The sequence below is a fragment of the Scyliorhinus torazame genome, chromosome 4 (genome assembly GCF_047496885.1).
Source record: "Scyliorhinus torazame isolate Kashiwa2021f chromosome 4, sScyTor2.1, whole genome shotgun sequence".
Taxonomy (NCBI): domain Eukaryota; kingdom Metazoa; phylum Chordata; class Chondrichthyes; order Carcharhiniformes; family Scyliorhinidae; genus Scyliorhinus; species Scyliorhinus torazame.
The window spans coordinates 28,935,369-28,960,558 of NC_092710.1; the positions used below are offsets into that span (position 1 = coordinate 28,935,369).

At 48.4% G+C, this 25,190-nt stretch overlaps 1 long non-coding RNA gene across 1 annotated transcript; it reads left to right on the top strand.

Moving 5' to 3' along the window:
• Positions 1 to 1,069: 1,069 nt before the first annotated feature.
• Positions 1,070 to 19,711, top strand: LOC140411575 (uncharacterized). Its single transcript, XR_011940869.1, has 3 exons — positions 1,070 to 1,114; positions 14,825 to 14,875; positions 19,666 to 19,711. It is a non-coding gene; the product is annotated as an uncharacterized lncRNA (long non-coding RNA).
• Positions 19,712 to 25,190: the final 5,479 nt, after the last annotated feature.

A 25,190-nucleotide genomic window follows, 5' to 3' on the forward strand; every position in this document is an offset into this window, starting at 1 on the left:
ATTCTAAATCTTGAATTAATGTATTCTGTTAGTCTCCCCATCTTCTCTGTCTCTGCAACTCTCTATCTCTCTCTCTGGGAATCTGTCTAAACAAATCCACGATCAGCAGTCAGCCATTTTAAGTTACTTAATGGTGGCCATTTTATGTGAGCACAACACTGAGACAATTCGGTCAGTTGTCCAAGTTAGTGTCAAACAAAAACTGAAGGAAAGAGTCGTATTTAAACGGTGATATGTTGGGCAATGTGGATGTACAAATGGAGCTTGTACACCAGTCACTGAAAGTGGAGAGGTGGGTGTAGCAGCAGTTAAGGAGACGAATGATATGTTGGCCTTCATTGCAAGAGGGATTTGAGTTCAGAAGTGGAGATGTCATTCTGCAGTTATACTGGGCCTTTGTGAGACCACACCTGGAGTACTGTGTGCAGTTTCTGGTCTCCCTAGCAAGGAAGGATATAGTTGCCAGAGAGGGAGTGCAGCGGAGGGTCAATTGGCTGATAGTGAAATTGCCGGACTGTCCTAGGAGGAAAGATTGGTTCAATAGGAACTGAACAAGCCCTGTTTCTCCAACCTAACACCTCGAGATCAAATCACACATTCCTGGTGATTTCTCCACTCTCAAAGATGGAAAGATATTGACTAAGTTTAATGCAGAAATTGACTGATTTCTAAATGCCATTGACATAAAGGGATATGGGGATAGTGTTGGGGAAAAAACATTGTAGAGAAGATATTTCACAGCTGGATTCACAGAATACAGACAGCAAAGTATCTTAAATTTTGCCACAAATGTTGTCAAACATTTGGGAAATGATTGGAAACAGTTTGGACTGAGATCTCCTCAGTGACCTGTGTACAGACCCTACCCCTGCCGTTCTGTCAGGAATGTCCCCCTCGGTGTGGTTTCTGTGTCTGCCAAGGAAGACACTTGTTTATCTATGGTTATGTTAATTCAGCAGTCAACAAGAGATTCAGCAATGTCCTGTCATTATTTCTGTCTTTGTTTGACATTTGTTTCCCTCTGAATTTCTGACATGCTTGGAATGACCATTCGTCTGTCGCCTTAGGAAGGATTTCCATAGAATGAGTAAAAACCAGCAAGAAATCACAGAATGTGAGTTAATCACAACTTCAATTCTGCCTCCATCTTAAGAGAAGATTCCTGGCCACAAAAACAAAGCTCATTGCAAAGTTTCACTTCATATTTTACTTGTTGTTCACAGACAGATTTCTTCAATGACCTGCTCTGTAAATTTGGATTCAATTTGACTTTTTCACACTGTGAGATGTAAAGTTTAGTCCTGAATCATTACACGGTCATCGACAACAACAACATCATTTTATTAGACAAGGGGGTTCAATGGGATTTTTTCACTGAAATCCTCTGATGTCAATTCCTGAGATTGGAATTTATAATGAAACAATTTGGATTCAATGAAAACGGTCATTTTGATAACCCCAATGGCCCGACTGCCTCACGTCCTGGCACCCTCACACCATCACGCCGTCATGTCCCCTAACCCTCAGATCCTGACCCACTCACGTCCCCAAAACCTCACATCCTGACTTGCTGTGTACCTCTTTCTCTGTGTGTGTCCCTCACTCTCTCTGTGTGCCCACCTCTCCCTGCCCCTCTCTGTATCCCTCTCTCCCTCTGTGTCCCTGTCTCTCTCTGTGTCCTGCTATCTCACTCTTTCCCTCTCTTTCACTGCGTACCTCTTTCTATCTGTGCCACTCTCTCTGCGTCCTTCTCCCTCGATGTGTCCCCCTCTCTCTGTCTCTCTCTCGCTGTGTCCCTCTCTCGCTGTGACCCCCTCTCTCTCGCTGTGTCCCTATCTGTCCCCCTCTCTCTCTCTGTCCCCCACACTCTCGGTGTGTCCCTCATTCCCTCGCTGTGTCCCTCGCTCTCGCTGTGTCCCTCGCTCTCTTTGTCCCAAGCTCTTGCTGTATCCCTCGCTCACGCTGTGTCCCTCACACTCGCTGTGTCCCTCGCTCTCGCTGTGTACCACGCTCTCGCTGTGTCCCTCGCTCTCCCTGTGTCCCCCGCTCTCTCTGTGTCCCCCCTCTCTCTGTGTCGCTCGTTCTCTCTGTGTCCCTCGCTCTCTCTCTGTCCCTCGCTCTCGCTGTGTCCATCGCTCTCTGTGTCCCTCGCTCTCTGTGTCCGACGCTCTCGCTGTGTCCCTCGCTCTTGCTGTGTCCCTCGCTCTCGCTGTGTCCCTCGTTCTCTCTGTGTCCATTGCTCTCTCTGTGTCCCTCGCTCTCGCTGTGTCCCTCGCTCTCGCTGTGTCCCTCGCTCTCTCTGTGTCCCTCGCACTCTGTGTCGCTCGCTCTCTGTGTCCCTCGCTCTCTGTGTCCCACGCGCTCGCTGTCTCCCACGCTCTCTCTGTGACCCTCGCTCTCTGTGTCCCTCGCTCTCGCTGTGTCCCTCGCTCTCTGTGTCCCTCGCTCTCGCTGTGTCCCTCGCTCTCGCTGTGTCCCTCGCTCTCTGTGTCCCTCGCTCTCTGTGTCCCTCGTTCTCGCTGTGTCCCTGTTCTCTCTGTGTCTCTCGCGCTCTCTGTGTCCCTCGCTCTCTCTGTGTCCCTCGCTCTCCCTGTGTCTCTCGCTCTCTCTGTGTCCCTCGCGCTCTCTGTGTACCTCTCTCTCTCCGTGGTCCTCGCTCTCTTTGTGTCCCTCGCTCTCGCTGTGTCCCTCGCTCTCTGTGTCCCTCGCTCTCTGTGTCCCTCGCTCTCACTGTGTCCCTCGCTCTATGTGTCCCTCGCTCCCTGTGTCCCTCGCTCTCGCAGTGTCCCTCGCTCTCGCTGTGTCCCTCGCTGTCACTGTGTCCCTCGCTCACTCTGTGTCCTTCGCTCTCTCTGTGTCCCTCGCTCTCTCTGTGTCACTCGCTCTCTCTGTGTCCTTCGCTGTCTCTGTGCACCTCGCTCTCTCTGTGGTCCTCGCTCTCTCTGTGTGTCCCTCGCTCTCTGTGTACCTCTCTCTCTCTGTGGTCCTCGCTCTCTGTGTGTCCCTCGCTCTTGCTGTGTCCCTCGCTCTCAGTGTCCCTCGCTCTCACTGTGTCCCTCGCTCTTTGTGTCCCTCGCTCTCTGTGTCCCTCGCTCTCGCTGTGTCCCTCGCTGTCACTGTGTCTCTCGCTCTCTCTGTGTCCTTCGCTCTCTCTGTGTCCCTCGCTCTCTCTGTGTCCCTCGCTCTCTCTGTGTCCCTCGCTGTCTCTGTGTCCCTCGCTCTCTCTGTGGTCCTCGCTCTCTCTGTGTGTCCCTCGCTCTCTGTGTACCTCTCTCTGTCTGTGGTCCTCGCTCTCAGTGTGTCAATCGCTCTTGCTGCGTCCCTCGCTCTCTGTGTCCCTCGCTCTCTGTGTCCCTCGCTCTCACTGTGTCCCTCGCTCTCTGTGTCCCTCGCTCTCTGTGTCCCTCGCTCTCTGTGTCCCTCGCTCTCTGTGTCCCTCGCTCACTGTGCCCCTCGCTCTCTGTGTCCCTCGCTCTCGCTGTGTCCCGCGCTCTCGCTGTGTCCCTCGCTCTCTCTGTGTCCCTCGCTCTCTCTGTGTCCCACGCTCGCTCTGTGTCCCTCGCTCTCGCTGTGTCCCGCGCACTCTCGCTGTGTCCCTCTCTCTCTCGCTGTGTCCCTCTCTCTCTCGCTGTGTACCTCTCTCACTCGCTGTGTCCCTCTCTCTCTCACTGTGTTCCTCTCTCCCTCGCTGTGTCCCTCGCTCTGTCTGTGTCCCTCGTATTCTCTGTGTCCCTCGCTTTCAGTGCCTCTCGTGCTCTCTGTGCGTCACTCGCTCTGTCTGTGTCCCTCGTTCTCGCTGTGTCCCTCGCTGTCGCTGTGTCCCTCGCTCACTCTGTGTCCCTCGCTCTCGCTGTGTCCCACGCTCTCGCTGTGTCCCTCGCTCTCGTTGTGTCCCTCGCTCTGTCTGTGTCCCTCGCTCTCGCTGTGTCCCTCGCTCTCGCTGTGTCCCTCGCTCTCTGTGTCCCTCGCTCTCTCTGTGTCCTTCGCGCTCTCTGTGTCCCTCGCTCTCTCTGTGTCCCTCGCGCTCTCTGTGTCCCTTGCTCTCTGTGTCCCTCGCTCTCGCAGTGTCCCTCGCTCTCGCTGTGTCCCACGCTCTCTGTGTCCCTCGCTCTCTCTGTGTCCCTCGTTCTCTGTGTGTCCCTCGCTCTCTGTTTGGCCCTCGCTCTCTGTGTGTCCCTCGCTCTCTGTGTGTCCCTCACTCTCTGTGCGTCCCTCGCACTCTGTGCGTCCCTCGCTCTCTGTGCGTCCCTCGCTCTCTGTGCGTCCCTCACTCTCTGTGCGTCCCTCGCTCTCTGTGCGTCCCTCACTCTCTGTGTCCCACACTCTCTGTGCGTCCCTCGCTCTCTGTGCGTCCCTCGCTCTCTGTGTGCCACGCTCTCTGTGCGTCCCTCATGTGTATGAGTGAGTGTCTGAGCATGTATGAGTGAGTGAGTATGAGTAAGTATGAGTGAGAGAGTGTGCTAGAGTGAGTGTTTGTGTGAATGTGTGAGAGTGAATGAGTGTGTGAGTGTATGAGTGAGGATGTGAGTGCCTGAGTAAGTATGAGTGAGTGAGTATGAGTGAGTGTGAGTGAGAGAGTGTGAAAGAGTGAGTGAGTAATTGTGCGTAAGTTAGTGTGAATGAATGAGTCAGTCTGTGTGTGAGTGAATTCCAACTGAATTAAATGACCTCCTGCGAATTTAATTTCACCCTCCATACTTATGTGTCGGCCAAAAACACAGGCTTCATTCCAGAATTATACCCGCTTCAAGTTAAGGGACTTTAATTCTGGGCAACCCAGATTACTTTACATTCAATGGATTCATTTTAAAAGTGACCCCACTCTCGTTAATTTTGTGAATTCTGCAGGCAACCTGTGCACAGGGAGAGCCCAACAAATGATGACCACTTTCAAAATTGAGTTCAGAGTTTCTGATCTGAGATTTCTCGCTCTCTCTACCAGATTGCAGAGTGAGTATGTGTTAGCATGTGGGAGTGAGTGTGTCAGAGTGATAGTGTGTAAGAGAGTGTGAGAGTGAGTGTGTGAGAGTCAGTGAGTGTGTGAGAGTCAGTGAGTGTGTGAGAGTCAGTGAGTGTGTGAGAGTCAGTGAGTGTGAGAGTCAGTGAGTGTGTGAGAGTCAGTGAGTGTGAGAGTCAGTGAGTGTGTGAAAGTCAGTAAGTGTGTCTGAATCAGTATGTAATAATGAGTCTGTGTGTAAGAGTGAGTTAGTGAGTGAGCGTGTGTTAGTGAGTGATTGTGTAAGGTTGTTAGTAAGTGTGTAAAAGTGTGCATAAGAGTGTGTGTAAGTGAGTGTGTAAGAATTAGATAAAGCTAACCCCTCGATTAGATTGCACATTGTATCGCACTGCAGTGTATCTGTAAATGGTGAGTGTGTGTAAGGGTGAGTGTGTCTAAGAGTGAGCGAGTCAGTGTGTGAGTATGTCAATGTGAGTGACTGTGTAAGTGAGTTTGAGTGTGTGAGCGAGTTAGTGTGTAAGAATGAGTGAGTAGGTGAGTGAGGGTGCAAGTGTATGTAATAGTGGGTGTGAGTGAGGGTGAGTGATTTTGTAAGAGTGAGTGAATGTGTGAGGGAGTGTGAGTGTAAGTGTAGGAGTGTGTGTGAGCGAATGTGTAAGAGTAAGTGTGTAAGTGAGTGAGTGTGTAAGAGGGCGAGTGTGTGTGTGATTGAATGTGTAAGAGTGAGTGTAGGAGTGTGAGTGAGTGTGCGTGTGAGTGTTTAAGTGTGAGAGTGTGAGTGTGTTTAAGACTGAGTGAGCGATGTGAGAGTGAGTGTGTAATAAAGAGTGAATGTGTAGGAATACGTGAGTTTCAGTGTGTAAATGAGTGTGTATGAGTGAGTAACTGTGTAATAGTGAGCGAGTGTGAGTCAGGGTGTGTAAGAGTCAGTAGTTAGTAAGTGAGTGAGAGTGTGTTAGTGAGTGATTGTGCAAGAGTGTGAATGAGTGATTAAGTCTGTGTGAGTGTAGGAGTGAGTGTGGAAGAGTAAGTGATTTAGTGTGTGGTTGAGTATGTGAGTGGGTAAGAGAGTGAGTGTGTAAGAGTGAGTCGGTGTGCGTGAATGAGTGTGTGCGAGTGAGTGTGTGATTGAGTGAGCATGAGGTAGTGAGTGTTCGAGTTAGTGCATGAGTGTGAGTGAATGCGAGTTAGAGTGTGTGTAAGGATGTGTGTGTGTGACAGCGACAGTGTGTAATTCAGTGAGTGTAAGAGTGAGATTTAGTGAGTACGAGTGTGCGAGTGAGAATGCATGTCCAAAAGTGATGTAGGTGAGTGTGAGAGTGAGAGTGAATGTGTGAAAATGTGTGTGTAAGAGTGATTTTAAGAGTGACTGAGTGTGGAAGTGTGACTGTGTGTAAGAGTGAGTGTGAATGATAGTTAGTATGTGTTAGTGAGAGAGTGTAAGTGTGTGTGTAAGAGTGAGTTTGAATCCGTGAGTGAGCCTGAGTGAGTGTGTAAGACTGAGCGAGTTCGTGTGAGAGTGGGTATGTGAGTGTGGGTAACTGAATGAGTAAGTGAGTGAGTGTATATCTGAGAGTGAGTGTGTGTTAGCGTGTGGGGGTGAGTGTGTCAGAGTTAGTGAATGAGTGTGTGAGTGACTATGTGTGAGTGAGTGTGAAGGTGAGTAAGAGTATGTAAGAGTGAGTGTGTGTGAGTGAATGTGTAAGAATGAGCGAGTATGCGAGTGAGTGAGTGTTTAAGTGTGATTGAGTGTGGAAGAGTGTGTGAGAGAGTGTGGAAGACTGAGGGAATGTGTAGGAATCAGTGAGTTTCCATGTACAGGTGTGTGTGTAAGAGTGAGTGAGCGTGTAAGAGTGAATCGGGGTGTGTAAGAGTGAGTGTGTGTGAGTGAGTGATTGTGTAAGAGTGACTGAGTGCGTAAGAGTATATTTGTAAGAGTGTGAGTGAGTGTGTATGAGTGAGTTAAATCTAACCCCTCGATTACATTCCACTCTGCATCTCACTCCCGGGTATCTGTTGTTCTATATATAACCTATCCTGAACCCCTCGATTAATTCCAGTCTGCAACCCACTCCCGGGTATCTGTTATTCTATATATAAAGTATCCTGAACCTCTCGATTAATTCCAGTCTGTAACTCACTCCCGGGTATCTGTTATTCTATATATAAACCATTGTGAACCCCTCGATTATATTCCAGTCTGTAACTCACACCCAGGTACCTGTTATTTTATATATAAACCATTGTGAACCCCTCGATTAGATTCCAGTCTGTAACTCACTCCCGGGTATCTGTTATTCTATATATAAACCATTGTGAACCCCTCGATTAGATTCCAGTCTGTAACTCACTCCCGGGTATCTGTTATTTTATATATAAACCATTGTGAACCCCTCGATTAGATTCCAGTCTGTAATTCACTCCCGGGTATCTGTTATTCTATATATAAACCATCCTGAACCCCTACATTAGATTGCAGTCTGTAATTCATTCCCAGATATCATTTGTTCTCTGTATTAACCAATGATATGCCGGACTGAGATGAGGAGGAATTTCTTCACTCAGATGGTGGTGAATCCTGGGAATTCTCTATCCCAGAGGGATCTGGAGACTCCGTCACTGAGCCGGTTCTAGACTGCGATTGATGGATCAACAAGAGGCACGGGGATAGGGCAGGAGCACGGTGTTGAAATGGAAGAATCTCCATGATCATATTGACTGGTGGAGCGAGCTCGAAGGGCTAAATGATTCAGTCCTGCTCCTACTCCTTGTGGCCTGTTATTGCTAATTATTTCGATGTTTATCTGTTTAAGATTATCTGGAAAAGTGGGATCGAAATGAATTCGGCATCGTTTTTGATTTGGATATTGGAGTAATCACCATTTGGGGTAAGTTCTGTTATGTTGACAATTCCCTATCTTCTTTAAAAATAAAACCCTTCCTTTGGAAACATTGCCTCATTCCCACTACTTGCTGTAAATATCCTGGCCGCTTCTGTTGTGGAAATTGTAGAGGAACATTTATTCCGTTTGTAACCCCAGGCTGAACCTGACCTGGGAGTGTTTGCTGGGGACAGTGTGGAGGGAGCTTTACTCTGTATCTCACCCCGTGCTGTACCTGCCCTGGGAGTGTTTGATGTGGACAGTGTAGAGGAAACCTTACTCTGTATCTAACTCCTTATTCATGGGTCACTAAACGCTAGCGTGCGGGTACATTAAGCAATCAGGAAGGCCAATGGTACGTTAACTTTAATCGCTCGGGGTTATTAGTGCAGGGGTTAAGATGACTTGCTGCAATTGTACAGAGCCTTGGTCACAACACACCTGGACTATTGTGTTGAGTTTTGTTCTCCATATCTAAGGAAGGATATACTTGCAGTGGAACGAGTGCAATGGAGATTCACCAGACGAATCCCTGGGATGGTGAAGTTGTCTGATGAGGAGAGATTGAGGAACATGTACCTGTGTTCCCGAGAGTGCCGAAAAATGAGAGGTGATCTTGAAACATACACAATTCATACGGGGCATCACAAGATAGATGTAGGTTGGATGATCTCTGACTGGTGAGATTAGAACCAGGGGGAGGGGGCGCAGCCTCAAACCATAAGACCGTAAGACATAGAAGCAGAATTAGGCCACTTGGCCCATTGAGTCTGCTCCGCCATTCAATCATGACTGATATTTTTCTAATTGCCATTCTCCTCCAGTCTCTCCATAACCCCTGATCCCCTTATTGATCAAGAACCTATCTATCTCTGTCTTCGAGATACTCAGTGATTTGGCCTCCACAGCCTTCTGCGGCAAAGAGTTCCACAGATTCACCACCCTCTGGCTGGAGAAATTCCTCCTCATCTCTGTTTTAAAGGATCGTCCCTTTAGTCTGAGATGGTGTCTTCGGCTTCTAGTTTTTCCGTCAAGGTGAAACATCCTCTCCACGTCCACTCTATCCAGGCCTCGCAGTATCCTGTAAGTTTCAATAAGATCCCACCTCATCCTTCTAAACTCCAACGAGTACAGACGCAGTGTCCTCAACCATTCCTCATTCGACAGGTTCTTCATTCCAGGGATCATTCTTGTGAACCTCCTCTGAACCCTTTCCAAGGCCAGCACATCCTTCCTTAGATACCGGGCCCAAACCTGCTCACAATACTCCAAATGGGGCCTGACCAGAGCCTTATACAGACTCAGAAGTACATCCCTGGTCTTGTATTCAAGCCTTCTTGTCACGAATGCTCAGAATCAGGAGTAGACCATTGCAGACTGAGATGAGGGGGAATTTCTTCATTGAGGCGTGGCGAATCTTTGGAATTCTCTGATCCAGTGGGTTGTGGAAGCTTAATCATTGAGCATGTTCCAGAAACAAATCGACTGTGTATAATAAAATAGGAATGTGTGTGTGAGTGTGCGTGCGTCTGAGTGTGGCAGGATCTGTTTGAATGGTGGAGCCGGCTCGATGGGTCAAATGACCTACCTGCTCATATTTTCCTTTGAGACTTAAATGTGTATACACACACAAGTTCACAGATATACACACACATGCACGTGCACACACTGATTGATACATACACGGCAACAGATACATACACACACACACACATGCGTGCATTACACATGCGTGCACACACACACATATATTAGCCATTTAAGACAATTTGATAGAATGCTACACATCCTAGTTTGCCAATGACACCAAACATTAGACAGCGTTGTAAACAGCATAGCTGGGAACATCAAATTGCAGGGAGATATTATCGTTTTGGCAGTAGACTGAACTGTGGACGTGTTTCAGTTTAGGGAAATGTAAGATGATGTAATTTAGACTTACAAAGAATAGAACCGTGATCTTTATAAATGATGAGAAGACAGAAACAGTGGAAGTTTAAACTGTACAGATATTCCACAGCTGGATTCACACAATACAGACAGCAATGTAGCGTCGATTTTGGAAGTGCCACAAATGTTGTCAAGTGCAGTGCGAGGTGTACCTCAATGTTTCAATCTTACTGAGAAACTGTCAGCCCACAGGGACAGCATTTCTGTATAATAGGATTGAAGCACAAGTTCAAATAGTTTTGTTTCAAAGTTTAAAGTAACCTGTCATTTATCTGTGCAGCTTTCGGAATCTGTCAGTGGAATTTAGGTTATCCAGGCAAGTGTTAACAAGAGTATTGGGAACTGATTAGGAGTTTTGATGGAGATAATCCTGCATTATGGAAATGTGTGAGATCTATTTAGGGTTGGGGAATGGATTGATGTTCAAAGGATGTAGTTTTTTGTTGTCTACATTAGACTGACAGCCTTGAAGATTCACAACTTCCATGTGCTGAGAGAAAGGATTGATTAACCAAGGCCTATTTTTCAAATACTTCAGACAAGTGACAAAACAACAGTAACAGACAATATACAAACAGAGACAAGCAGATATCTGTAATCGGAACTTAAACTTCATGTTTAAATGTGAAGGGCTGAAATAAACATGATTCCACCCTGGGATTCCGTGTAATTTGAGTTCTGCTTTTCCAAAAAATAAAAATAACTATCTGCAATGAAAAATTCCTTGGACAGGAGAGAGGGATTTTGACTCTGTATTTAAGCCCAGACTGTATTTGGGTTGTGAGAGTATGTTGGACAGTGCAGATAAAGCTTTACTCTGAAACATTGGAATTTAGTTTGAGGGGTGATTTAATCACATGCTTCAGAATAATAATTGATATTGTACATCTCGTGTGTGTCTCAGTGTCAGCTGTGAAACATGCACAGCACAATCACATCCTGTTTCTGTGTGTGTCTCTCTCTCTGAAATTAGCTGGTCCATTTCCTAAATAACCACTGACTAGATTTCAAAAGGGCTCCATTGTCTGTGAAGCAGTTTGTGATACCCAAAGGTTATGAAAAGTGCTTTAGAAAAGTCTGTCCCCAAGCTGTTGTGAGGATGTTCAGAGTCAGTGTGTAACTTGGGTCACACAGAGGCCAGATACACCTCTCCAAGTTAAAGGTGGAGAATGGATCTCGCTCCATTTGAAAGCTGTATTGACGCAGCCTGTCTGAGTTTGTGTCTGTGTGTGAGTTTGTGTTTGTCTGTACACGTGTTTGTGTATCTGGGGTGGGGGGGGGTGGGGGTGGGGGTTGGGGGGGGGGGGGTGGGGGTGGGGGGTTTGGGGGGGTGGTGGGGGTGGGGGGGTGGGGGGGGGGTGGGGGTGGGGGGGGGATGTTGTGTGTGCGGCATTTTACGCGGCACGGTGGCACAGTGGGTAGCACTGTGGCTTTACAGCTCCAGGGTACCGAGTTCGATTCCCGGCATGTTCTCCCTGTGTCTGCATGGGTTTCCTCCGGGAGCTCCGGTTTCCTCCCACAAGTCTGAAAGACGTGCTGTTGGGTAATTTGGACATTCTGAATTCTCCCTCTGTGTACCCGAACAGGCGCCGGAATGTGGCGACTAGGGGGTTTTAACAGTAACTGAATTGCAGTGTTAATGTAAGCCTACTTGTGACAATAAAGATTGTTATACATGGTAGTCCCACAGGCTCTTACCCTGGGTACATGGTGGTCAGCACTCAAAAAGGGTTAATTGTAGTGCCCACTGCAGTATGGTGTAATGTAGTATTAACTGGGACAAGAGCTTATAGTATAAACAGTGACGGGGTCAACTGCAGTGATCACTGGGAAAGGAGCTAATGTGTTCTCAATAGAGATATGGATGAGAACGGTAAAATATTACAAGATAATATTCACAATGACATTCTCTAATGCAGTAATATTTCTGACACAGTGTAGAGCAGCATTTACAGCTACTGATGCTGCTGGGAAATAAATTTATCCAGGGCTTTGTATCGGATTATTAAAATAAGTTGTTGATTAAGGTGGTCTAGTCGCTCAGGCAGGCTAGATCAGCTGAATGGCCCATTACTGTTCCTATGTACTTCTCCTGGGAGTATTTGATGGGGACAGTGTAGAGGGAGCTTTACTGTTTATCTAACCTCATGCTGTACCTGTCCTGGGAAGGTTTGATGGGGACAGTGTAGAGGGTGCTTTACTCTGTATCTAACCCCGTGTTGTACCTTTTGCTGGGTGTGTTTGATGGGGCAGCGTGGAAGGAACTTTTTTCTTTATCTAACCCCGTGCTGTGCCTGTCCCTGGGAGTGGTTGATGTGGACAGTGCAGGGGGAGCTTTACTCTTTATATAAACACGTGCTGTACCTGTCCTGTTGTGTTTAATGGGGTCAGCGTAGAGAGAGCTTTAATCTGTATCTCACCCCGTGTTGTACCTGTCATAGTACTGTTTGATGGGGACAATGTGGAGGGATCTTTACTCTGTACCTAACACCGTGCTGTGCCTGCCCTGGGAGATTTTCATGGGAACAGTGCAGAGGGAGCTTTACTCTGTATCGAACCCGTGCTGTGCCTGTCCTGGGAATGTTTGTTGGGGCAGTGTAGAGGGAGCTTTACTCTGTATCTAACCCCGTGCTGTACCTGTCCTGGAAATGTTTGATGGGGACAGTGTAGAGGGAGCATTACTCTTTATCTAATCCCGTGCTGTACCTGGCCTGTGAGTGTTTGATGGGTGTTGAAGAGAAATTCCTGACCTCAAAACAAAGCACATTTTAAAGTTTCACTTCATATTTTACATGCTGATCACAGACAGATTTCTTCAATGAGCTGCTCTATAAATTTGGATTCAATTTGATATTTTCTCACTGTGAGATGTTATTCCTTGAAGCTTATTCCTCAATTAATACAGGGTCATCGGCAACAACATCTTTTTATTAGACAAGGAGGTTCAATGGGATTTTTCACTGAAATCCTCTGATATCAGTTCATGAGATTAGAATTTATAATGAAACAATTTGGATTCAATGAAAACGGTCAGTTTCGTAACCCCAACTGCTTTCTGTTAACTCGCCCCTCACTCTCCTCAGCTTGTTTTCAATTTGGGGAATTCTGCAGGCAGCTTGTGCACATGAAGAGCCCAAAAATGTGGCACTTTCATAATTAAGTTCAGGGTCTCTGAAGATGGATTTATTTATCTCTTTCTACTTGAACATGTACAAACTGACAGCAGGCATATTGATTGCACAGCAAGATTCCACAATCAGAAATGTGATCATGGTGGAAAATTCCCCTACGTCCCCTGTGGAAAGGATGAATTAACTCCCTCATTCCCACGTTTAAGTTTAAGACTTTTAACTCATGACCTTCAAACCCATTTTGCAGCCCGTGAGCTACTTTTTAATAAGTGTGGTTACTGTTGCTGTGTTTTTTGAAAATATTTTCATTCCGATGAGGACGGACATAACAACATACAAACAATCAGTCAGTCACAACACAAACAAAATACTATTCTCCTCATTTGAGATTTATTCCTTGATTTCCATTAATCCTTTCCCTCCCCTTACCCACTGGCAACAAACAGATCTGTAAATCGAGACAAGAACAGCTTCCATCTCGTCCAGAAACCCCCATCTGAGCCACAAAGGGCTAACTTTAGTTTCTCAAGTTTAAGGAATTCCGCAGTATCCCTCAACCATGTCGATATTTTTGGCGGATCTTTTGACTTCCCTTCCAATAAAATTAGCCTCCGGGCGATCAATGTGGCAAAGTCCACCACATCGGCCCCGTCCCCATCTATTAGTCCCGGTACTTCCGACACCCCAGTAATTGCCTCATGTGGTCCCAGTAACATTTCCACCTCCACAACTTTTGTTCGTGTTTTAAATAGCGAGAGCCAGAAGCCCACTAATCGTGGACGAGACCAGACGATGTGGACATGGTTAACTGGTCCTCCTTTACACTCTCACATTCATCTTCTCCCTCTGTGAGGAATCTGCTCATTCGTTCCTGTGTCATGTGGCCCCTGTGTACATCCTTGCATTGTATCAAGCCCATCCGAGCACATGAAGATGTCGCATTGACCATGTGTATAATTTAACTCCATAGTCCCCATTCCAACTCGACATCCAACTCTTCCTTCCACTTTTGTTTCATCTCTTCAATCGCTGCTTTCTTTCTGTCCATCAGCCACCTGTAAATGTCAGTAATTCTCCCATCACCAACTCAGCTGGGAGGAGCAATTTATCCAGTAGCTTGCTCTCCGGTAGGCAAACGAAAGAGGATAACTCCTTTTTCACCAAGTTTCATCTTTGAAGATAATTAAACTTCACCTCCCTCTGCATTTTATGTTTCTCCCTCAATTCTTCAAATTTACTTTCCAACAACAAGTCTGTTACCTATCTCAGCCCAGCTTTATGCCACGGTTTATATATTGTATCCAGTCTTGCCGCCGGGGTGAATCGGTGCTTTCATGGAATTTACAGTGCAGAAGGAGGCCATTCGGACCATCGAGTCTGCACCGGCTCTTGGAGAAGAGCACCCTACCCTTTCCATAAATAGGGGATCGCACCGTCAAGTTTACCAAAGCAAAATGGCGTCTCCGCTTGCTCCATATGTTGAAGGAAGATGTCAGCACCGGGCTTTGTGTAAACCTCCCTGGGGGAAATGGGAGTGGGGCCGCAGTGAAAGTCTGCAAACTAGCCCCTTACACGATGCTTCCACCACCTGTAACCATTCCGCTTCTTCCTCTCCCCACCATTGCCCAAACCTCTCCAAATTCACCGCCCAATAATAATACAAAAAATTGGGAAGCACCAACCCTCCGACCCACCCATTCTTTTTAAATATGAGCTGGTATTTTTGAAGAGCAATTCAATTAATCTCCTTCCATTTACTGATGGAGAAGTAATCTGCCGCATTTTCTATCTCTTTAGAGCAGGGTGTCTGTGTGAGGGTAAGTGTGTTACTGTGTGTGTGGACTTTTCTCTATCTGTCTATCTGCTAGTAGCCCTGGTACATGATTCTATTTCTCTCTCCACAGATGCTGCCTGACCTGCTCAGTATTTTCCCGCATTGGTACAAGAGCGAGGAGGTAAGGTTGAACTTATAAAAGTCACTAAATAGACCTCAGCTGGAATATTGTGGACAGTTCTGGGTGCCACACTATAGGAAGGATGTGAACACACTGGAGCAAGTGCAGAGAAGGTTCACAAGAATGGTTCAGGAATGAGAAACTTCAGTGATGAGGTTAGATTGGAGAGGTTGCGTCTGTTCTCCACGCAGAGACCAATCTCCAAGAGGAGATTTGATAGAGGTGTTCAAATTCTAGGGGGTGCCGGACAGAGTAGACAGGGAGAAACGGTTCCCACTATTAAGAAGCTAAAGAACGAGATGGCACAGAACTAAAGTGAATTAGAAAAGAAGCAAATATGATGTGATAAAATGGAAACAGTATAGTGTAGAGAGAGTCCTGCTCGATATCTGACACCGTGCTGTACCTGTCCTGGGAGTGTTTGAGAGGGACAGTGTAGAGGGAGCTTTACTCTCTATCTAACCCCGTGCTGTACCTGTCCTGGGAGTGTTTGATGGGGACAGTGTAGAGGGAGCTTTACTCTGTTACTCACCACATGCTGTACCTGTCCTGGGAGTGTTTGATGTGGACAGTGGAGAGGGAGCTTTACGCTGTATCTAACCCCGTGATGTACCTGTCCTGGGAGTGTTTGATGTGGACAGTGTAGAGGGAGCTTTACGCTGTATCTAACCCCGTGATGTACCTGTCCTGGGAGTGTTTGATGGGGACAATGTAGATGGAGTTTTACACTGTATCTAACCCTGTGAAGTACCTGGTCTGGGAGTGTTTGATGGGGACAGTGTAGAGAGAGCACTGCTCGATATCTGACCACGTGCTGTGCCTGTCCTGGGAGTGTTTGATGGGGACAGTGTAGAGAGAGTTTTACTCTGTATCCAACCCCGTGACGTACCTGTCCTGGGAGTGTTTGATGGGGACAGTGTAGAGGGAGATTTACTCTGTATCTAAACCCGTGCTGCACAGGTCCTGGGAGTGTTTGATGGGTACAGTGTAGAGGGTGCTTTACTCTGTGTCTAACCTCGTGCTGTACCTGTCCTGGGAGCGTTTGATGGGGACAGTGTAGAGAGAGCCCTGCTCGATATGTAACCCCGTGCTGTACCTGTACTGGGAGTGTTTGATGGGGACAATGTAGAAGGAGCTTTACTCTGTATCTAACACCATGATGTACCTGACCTGAGAGTGTTTGCTGTGGACAGGGTAGAGGGTGCTTTAGTCTGTATCTAACCTCGTGCTGTACCTGTCCTGGGTGTGTTTGATGGGGACAGTGTAGAGAGAGCCCTGCTAGATATCTAACCCCGTGCTGTACCTGTACTGGGAGTGTTTGATGGGGACAGTGTAGAGGGAGCTTTACTCTGTATCTAATCTCGTGCTGTAACTGTCCTAGGAGTGTTTGATGGGGACAGTGTAAAAGGAGCTTTACTCTGCATCTAACCCCATGCTGTAGCTGTCCTGGAAGTGTTTGATGGGGACAGTGTAGAGGGAGATTCACTCTATATCTAGCCCCGTACTGTACCTGTCCTGAGAATGTTTGCCAGGGACAGTGTAGAGGAATCTGTGTCTAATCCCATGATGTACCTTTGCTGCTAGCGTTTGACGCAGTTTCAAAATCTCAAATAAATGTCTTCTTTTAGTTTCTCCATCGCTCTGGTTCTGTTTCTCTCTCTGTCTGTTGGGAATATTGTCAAAGCAAAATCCATGATCAGCAGTCAGCCATTTTAAGTTACTTAACGGTCGCCATTTTAGATCAGCACAGTCATTTCTGACATTTGTACTCGTTGGTGTAAAATAGAAACTGATGGAAAGAGTCGTATTGAAACGCCGATATGTTGGGGAATGTGGATGTACAAAGGGAGCTTGTACACCAGTCACTGAAAGTGGAGGGGGGTGGTGCAGCAAGCAGTTAAGAAAGCCAATGATATGTTGGCCCTTATTGCAAGAGGGATTTGAGTTCAGAAGTGGAGATGTCTTACTGCAGTTCCACAAGGCCTTGGTGAGACCACACCTGGAGTATTGCGTACAGTTTCGGTCTCCCTAACTAAGAAAGGATACCGTTGCCAGAGAGCGAGTGCAGCGGATAGGCTGCCGGACTGTCCTACATGGAGAGATTGGTTTGACTGTGGCACTGTGGTTAGCTCTGCTGCCTCACAGTGCCAGTGACCCCGGTTAAATTCGGGCCTTGTGTGACTGATTATGTGGAGTTGGCAGTTTCTCCCCGTGTGTGTGTGGGTTTCCTACGGGTGCTCCGGATTCCTTCCACAATCCAAAGATGTGCAGGCTAGGTGGAATGGTCCTGTTAAATTACCCCTTAGTGTCCAAGAAAGATTGTTTAGATTAGGTTAAGGAGTTATTAGAATAGGGCGGGTGACTGAGCTTACATAGAGTGCTGTGTCAGAGGGTAGGTGTAGATTCGATTGGCAGAATAGCCTCCTTCTGCATTGTACCGATTCTGTGATTGTGCCTGTATTCACTAGAGCCAGGAAGGATGAGAGGAGATGTTGGCCGTGCTAAATTGCCCCTTAGTGGCCCAAAGGTTAGCTGGTGTTACTGGGGTTATTTGGAGAGGGTGGAGGCGTGGGCTTGGGTAGGGTGCTCTCTCCGAGGGCCAGTGCCGACTCGATGGGCCAAATGGCATATTCCTGCAATGTATATTCTATGATTCTGTGAGCTCTGATTGAAATGTATTACGTTCCAACAGCGCTGTTCAGACTAGACACAGGGATGGGGATTTCCACGTTGTACTGCCTCGACCATTCTTGGGAGTGATCATGGAGACAGTGTTGAGGAAAGCTTACTCTGTATATAACCCCGTGCTGTACCTGTCCTGGGAGTGTTTGATGGGGACAGTGTAGAGGAAACCTTAGCCTCTATCTAACCCCGTGCTGTACCTGTCCTGGGAGTGTTTGATGGGGACAGTGTAGAGGGAGCTTTACTCTGTATCGAACCCTGTGCTGTACCTGTCCTGGGAGTGTTTGACGGGGACAGTGTAGATGGAGCTTTACTCTGTATCTAACCCCATGCTGTACCTGTCCTGGGAGTGTTTGATGGGGACATTGTAGAGGGAGCTTTACTCTGTATCTAACACCGTGCTGTACCTGTCCTGGGAGTGTTTGATGGGGACAGTGTGGAGGCAGCTTTACTCTGTATCTAACCCCATGCTGTACCTGTCCTGGGGGTGTTTGATGGGGAACGTGTAGAGGGAGCTTTACTCTGTATCTAACCCCGTGCTGTACATGTCCTGGGAGTGTTTGATGGGGACAGTGTCGAGGTAGCTTTACTCTGCATCTCACTCCGTGTTGTACCTGTTGTGGTGATACACCACTGTACTTCCCTAGTATTGTACCCGCGCGTGGAGCGTGGGGGTCGAGCGAGAGCTTGTCGGGTTTCACAGCAGCCTCCATTATAACTGTAGTGTATTAAAGCCTTGGTTCAAGTCTCACATGTCTTTGTGGTTCTTGACGCTTAGTGCATCACCTGTCCTGTGAGTGTTTGATGGGGGACAGTGCAGATGGAGCTTGCTCTGTATCTAACCCCGTGCTGTACCTGTCCTGGGAGTGTTTGATGGGGAAAGTGTAGAGGGAGCTTTACTCTGTATCTAACCCCGTGCTGTACATGTCCTGGGAGTGTTTGATGGGGGCAGTGTAGAGGGAGCTTTACTCTGTATACATCATCGTACTGTAGCTGCCCTGGGAATGTTTGATGGGGACGGTTTGGAGGGATGTATAACCTGTGTCTATCCCCATGATGTACTTTTGCTCACAGTGTTTGATGGAGATTCTGAATCTTGAAGAATGTATTCTGTTAGTCTCCCCATCTTCTCTGTCTCTGCAACTCTCTATCTCTCACTCTGGGTGGCCATTGTATGTGAGCACAGCACTGAGAGAATTCGGACATTTGTCCAAGTTAGTGTCAAACAAAAACTAAAGGAAAGAGTCGTATTTAAACGGTGATATGTTGGGCAATGTGGATGTACAAATGGTGCTTGTACACCAGTCAATGAAAGTGGAGAGGGTTGTGCAGCAAGCAGTTACGAAGACCAATGATATGTTGGCCTTCATTGCAAGAGGGATTTGAGTTCAGAAGGGGAGATGTCTTACTGCAGTTATACTGGGCCTTGGTGAGACCACACCTGGAGCACTGTGTACAGCTTTTGGTCTCCCTAACATAGAAAGGATATAGTTGCCAGAGAGGGAGTGCAGCGGAGGGTCAATTGGCTGATAGCGAGATTGCCGGACTGTCCTAGAGGAGAGATTGGTTCAATAGGAACTGAACAAGCCCTGTTTCTCCAACCTAACCCTGGAGATCAAGTACCACATTTCTGGTGATTTCTCCACTCTCAAAGATGGAAGGATATTGACCACGTTTATAGCAGAAATTGACTGATTTCTAAATCCCATTGACACAAAGGGATATGGGGATAGTGTTGGAGAAAAGACGTTGAAGCGAAGATATTTCACAGCTGGATTCACAGAATAGAGACAGCAAAGTATCTTAAATGTTGGAAGAGCCACAAATGTTGTCAAACATTTGGGAAATGATTGGAAACAGTTTGGACTGAGATCTCCTCAGTGACCTGTGTACAGACACCACCCCCGACGTTCTGTCAGGAATCTCCCCCTCGGTGTGGTTCCTGTGTCTTCTAAGGAAGACACTTGTCCTGTCTATGGTTATGTTAATTCAGCAGTCAACAACAGATTCAGCAATGTCCTGTCATTATTTCTGTCTTTGTTTGACATTTGTTTCCCTCTGAATTTCTGACATGTTTGGAATGACCATTCGTCTGTCGCCTAAGGGAGGCTTTCCATAGAATGAGTAAAAACCAGCAAGAAATCACAGAATGTGACTTAAACACAACTTCATTTCTGCTTCCGTTTTGAGAGAAGATTCCTGGCCACAAAAACAAAGCTCATTGCAAAGTTTCACTTCATATTTTACTTGTTGTTCACAGACAGATTTCTTCAATGAGCTGCTCTATAAATATGGATTCAATTTGATTTTTTATTGATTTTATTGATTTTATTAGACAAGGGGGTTCAATGGGATTTTTCACTGAAATCCTCTGCTATCAATTCCTGAGATTAGAATTTTTTAATGAAACAATTTGGATTCAATGAAAACGGTGAGTTTGATAACCTCAATGTCCTGACTGCCTCACGCCCTGGCACTCTCACACCATCTCACCCTCATGTCCCCTAACACTCACATCCTGACACACTCACGTCCCCGAAACCTCACATCCTGACCCGCTGTGTACCTCTTTCTCTGTGTGTGTCCCTCACTCAATCTGTGTGCCCACTTCTCTCTGTCCCTCTCTGTATCCCTCTCTCCTCTGTGTCCCTGTCTCTCTCTGTGTCCTCCTATCTCACTCTATCCCTCTCTTTCACTGCGTAACTCTTTCTATCTGTGACACTCTCTCTCTGTCCCTCTCCCTCTATGCGTCCCCCTCTCTCGGTCTCTCTCGCTGTGTCCCTCTCTCGCTGTGTCCCCCTCTCTCTTGCTGTGTCCCTCTCTGTCCCCCTCTCTCTCTCTGTCCCCCACACTCTCGCTGTGTCCCTCACTCTCTCGCTGTGTCCATCTCTCTCGCTGTGTCCCTCTCTCTCTCCCTGTGTCCCTCTCTCCCTCGCTGTGTCCCTCTCCCCCTCGCTGTGTCCCTCTCTCTCTCTCGCTGTGTCCCTCTCTCTCTATGTCCCCCACACTCTCGGTGTGTCCCTCACTCTCTCGCTGTGTCCATCTCTCTCGCTGTGTCCCACTTTCTCTCGCTGTGTCCCTCTCTCTCGCTGTGCCACTCTCTCTCTCTCGCTGTGTCCCTCTCTCTCTCGCTGTGTCCCCGCTCTCTCGCTGTGTCCCCCTCACTCTCGCTGTTTACCTCTCCCTCTCGCTGTGTCCCCCTCTCTCTCACTGAGTCCCTCTCGCTCTCTCTGTGTCCCTCGCTCTCTCTGTGTCTCTCGCTCTCGCTGTGTCCCTCTCTCTCGCTGGGTCCCTCGCTCTCGCTGTGTCCCTCGCCCTCGCTGTGTCCCTCGCTCTCTCTGTGTCCCTCGCTCTCGCTGTGTCCCCCGCTCTCGCTGGGTCCCTCGCTCTCGCTGGTTGCCTCGCTCTCGCTGTGTCCCTCGCTCTCCGTGTCCCTCGCTCTCCGTGTCCCTCGCTCTGTGTCCCTCGCTTTCGCTGTGTCCCTCGCTCTCGCTGTGTCTTTCACTCTCGCTGTGACCCTCTCTCTCGCTGTGTCCCTCTCTTTGTCTGTGTCCTTCTCTCTCGCTGCGCCCTTCTCTCTCGCTGTGTCCCTCTCTCTTGCTGTGTCCCGCTCTCTCGCTGTGTCGCTCACTCTCTCGCTGTGTCCCTCTCTCTCACTGTGTCCCTCTCTCTCTTGCTGTGTCCCCCTGTCTCTCGCTGTGTCCCTCGCTCTCTCGCTGTGTCCCTCTGTCTCTCGCTGTGTCCCTCTCTCTCGCTGTGTCCCTCTCTCTCGCTGTGCCCCTCGCTCTCTCTCGCTGTGTCCTTCGCTCTCGCTGTGTCCCTCTCTCTCGCTGTGTCCCTCTCTTTGGCTGTGTCCTCCTCTCTCGCTGCGTCCTTCTCTCTCGCTGTGTCCCTCTCTCTTGCTGTGTCCCGCTCTCTCGCTGTGTCCCTCACTCTCTCGCTATGACCCTCTCTCTCACTGTGTCCCTCTCTCTCTTGCTGTGTCCCGCTGTCTCTCGCTGTGTCCCTCTCTCTCTCGCTGTGTCCGTCTGTCTCTCGCTGTGTCCCTCTCTCTCGCTGTGTCCCTCGCTCTCTCTCGCTTTGTCCCTCTCTCTCGCTGTGTCCGTCTCTCTCTCGCTGTGTCCCTCTCTCTTGCGCTGTGTCCCTCTCTCTCTCACTGTGTACGTCTCTCTCTCGCTGTGTCCTTCCCTCTCTCGCTGTGTCCCTCGCTCTCGCTGTGTCCCTCGCTCTCACTGTGTCCCTCTCTCTCTCGCTGTGTCCCTCTTTCTCTCGCTGTGTCCCTCGCTCTCGCTGTGTCCCTCACTCTCGCTGGGTCCCTCGCTCTCGCAGTGTGTCCCTCTCTCTCTCGCTGTGTCCCTCTCTCTTGCTGTGTCCCTTTCTCCCTCGCTGTGTCCCTCGCTCTCGCGGTGTCCCTCGCTCTCTGTGTGTCCCTCGCTCTCTGTGTGTCCCTCGCTCTCTCTGTGTCCCTCGCTCTCTCTGTGTCCCTCGCTCCCTCTGTGTCCCTCGCTCGCTCTGTGTCCCTTTCCCTCTCCGTGTCTCCTGCGCTCTGTGTGTCCCCCTCTCTCTGTGCCCCTCGCTCTTTCTGCGTCCCTCGCTCTCTGTGTGTCCCTCGCTCTCAGTGTGTCCCTCGCTCTCAGTGTGTCCCGCGTTCTCTGTGCGTCCCTCTCTCTCTGTGCCCCTCGCTCTCTCTGCGTCCCTCGCTCTCAGTGTGTCCCTCGCTCTGCGTCCCTCGCTCTCTGTGCGTCCCTTGCTCCCTGTGCGTCCCTCACTCTCCCTGTGTCCCTCGCTCTCTCTGTATCCCTCGCTCGCTCTGTGTCCCTCTCCCTCTATGTGTCCCCCTCTCTCTGTCTCTCTCGCTGTGTCCTTCTCGCTCTCTGTCCCACTCTCTCGCTGTGTCCCTCTCTGTCCCACTCTCTCTCCCTGTCCCCCTCTCTCTGTCCCTCGCTCTCGCTGAGTCCCTCGCTCTCGCTGTCTCCCTCGCTCTCACTGTATCCCTCGCTCTCGATATGTCTCTCGCTCCCGCTGTGTCCTCGTTCTGTCTGTGACCCTCGCTCTCTCTGTGTCCCTCGCTCTCTCTGTGTCTCTCGCTCTCTCTGTGTCCCTCGCTGTCTCTGCGTCCCTCGCTCTCTGTGTCCCTCGCTCTCGCTGTGTCCCTCGCTCTCTCTGCGTCCCTCGCTCTCTGTGGCCCTCGCCCTCACTGTGTCTCTCGCTCTCTCAGTGTCCCTCGCTGTCTCAGCGTCCGTCGCTCTCTGTGCCCCTCGCTCTCGCTGTGTCCATCGCTCTCTCTGTGTCCCTTGCTCTCTCTGCGTCCCTCTCTCTCTGTGGCCCTCGCCCTCACTGTGTCCCTCGCTCTCTCTGTGTCCCTCGCTCTCTCTGCATCCCTCGCTCTCTGTGTCCCTCCCTCTCGCTGTGCCCCTCACTCTCGCAGTGTCCCTCGCTCTCTCTGTGTCTCTCGCTCTCTCTGTGTCCCTCGCTCTCTCTGTGTCCCTCCTTCTCGCTGTGTCACTCGCTCTCTCTGTGTCTCTCGCTCTCTCTGTGTCCCTCGCTCTCTCTGCGTCCCTCGCTCTCTGTGTCCCTCGCTCTCGCTGTGTCCCTCGCTCTCTCTGTGGCTCTCGCTCTCTCTGTGTCCCTCGCTCTCTCTGCGTCCCTCGCTCTCTGTGTCCCTCGCTCTCGCTGTGTCCCTCCAGTTGTTCCTCCAGTTTGCGTTGACTCATCTTTCATTCTCACTTCACAGTAAAAATATATCCCACATTGTCTGTCTGTTCGCTTTGACAAAGAGTCATTGGACTCGAAACGTTCGCTCGTGGTCTGCCTACAGATGCTGCCAGACCTGCTGAGATTTTCCAGCATTTTCTTTTTCGTTTCAGGTTCCAGCATCCGCAGTAATTTGCTTTTATCAAGAAATTACAGGAACTATCTGATGAATATGTGGCTGAAGAGATGGTGTCAGCAGGGGAGGTTCCAATTCCTGCGGCATTGGGACCGGTTCTGGTGGAGGTGGGACCCGTACACATTGGAGGGGTTATACCTGGACAGGACTTGAACTGATGTCCTCGGGGGAGTGTTTGCTAGAAAGATTGGATGCGGTTTGAACTAATATGACAGGGGGATGGGAACCTATGTATGGAATCAGAGAAGGAGGAAGCAAGACAACGAAAGGTAGAAAGGGGAATAAGAAAAGAGATAGGCAGAGTAATCAAGGGCAAAACTCAAACAGAAACGGAAAATGTTGTGAGCAAAACAAACCTTGTTACAAACCCAAGCTTAAAGGCTTTGTGTCTTAATTCGTGGACCATTTGCAATAAAGTAATGAAATAATCGTATGGATGTAAACGGGTACAATATAATTGGGATTACGGTGAGATGGATGCAGGATGACCAGTCATGTAACTGAATGTCTCAAGCTCTTCAATATTTACGAAGGACGGGCTAAAACGTGGTGAGAGCCATTGCTGATTAAAGAGGAAATTAACACAATCGTGAGAAAGGATATTGGCTCTGAAAATATGGAGTATGTATGGATAGAGTTAAGAAATACCAAGGGGCAAGAATCACTAATGGGCTTCATGAATAGATTGCCAAACTGAAGTGGCGAGTTTGGGAGTGGGATTAAGAGGAAATTAGAAAACATTACCAATCAAGCTGTGCGAGACCCTTTGGGGATGACGAATATAACATGAAAGCTGTTTTAATCAAGATGGATAGTGAAGTAATTGATTCGGAGACTAGGGTTCTGAGTCTTAATAAAGGGAACTATGAAGATATGAGGCGTGAGTTGTGCTTGATAGATTGGGGAGAGTTACTTAAAGGGATTACAGTGGATAGGCAATGGCAAACATTCAACGAACGCACGGAGGGACTGCAACAACTGTTTATTCCTGTCTGGCACGAAAGCAAAATAGGTAAGAGGGCCAATCCATGGCATACAAAGGAAAGTAGAGATAATATCCGGTCCAAGGAAGAAGCATACAAATTGGCCAAGAAAAGTAATAGATCTGATGAGTGGGAGCAGTTTAGAATTCAGCCAAAAAGGACGAGGCGAGTCATTAAGAAGGGGAAATACAGTCGGAAAGTAAGCTTACAGGAAACATAAAGACTGACACTGAGAGTTTCGATGGAAATGTGAAGAGAAATAGATCGGTGAAGACATATGTAGGTCCCTTACAGTCAGAAACGGGGAATTGTACAATAGGGGATAAAGAAATGTCTGAGCAACTGAATGCATACTTTGGTTCTGTCTTCATAAAAGAGGACACAAATTACATGCCAGAAATGTTGGAAAATGTAAAATTTAGTGAGAGAGAAGAATTGAGGGAGATTAATATGAGTGGAGCAATCGTGTTGGGGAAATTTGATGGGCTGGAAGGCTGATCAATCCCCAGGGAGTGATAATCTGCATCCCAGAGCACTTAAGAAAGTGGCGCTAGATATGGTGGATGCACTGGTGGTCATCTTTCAGAATGTTATAGACTCTGGAGCAGTCCTTGTTGATTGAAGGGTAGCTCATATCACACAATATTCAAAAAGGGAGGCAGAGAGAAGAAAAAAGGGAACTATGGACCAGGAGGCCAGACGTCTGTAGTCGTTAAAATTCTCGAATCCATTATCAAGGACCTGATAGCGGAGCATTTAG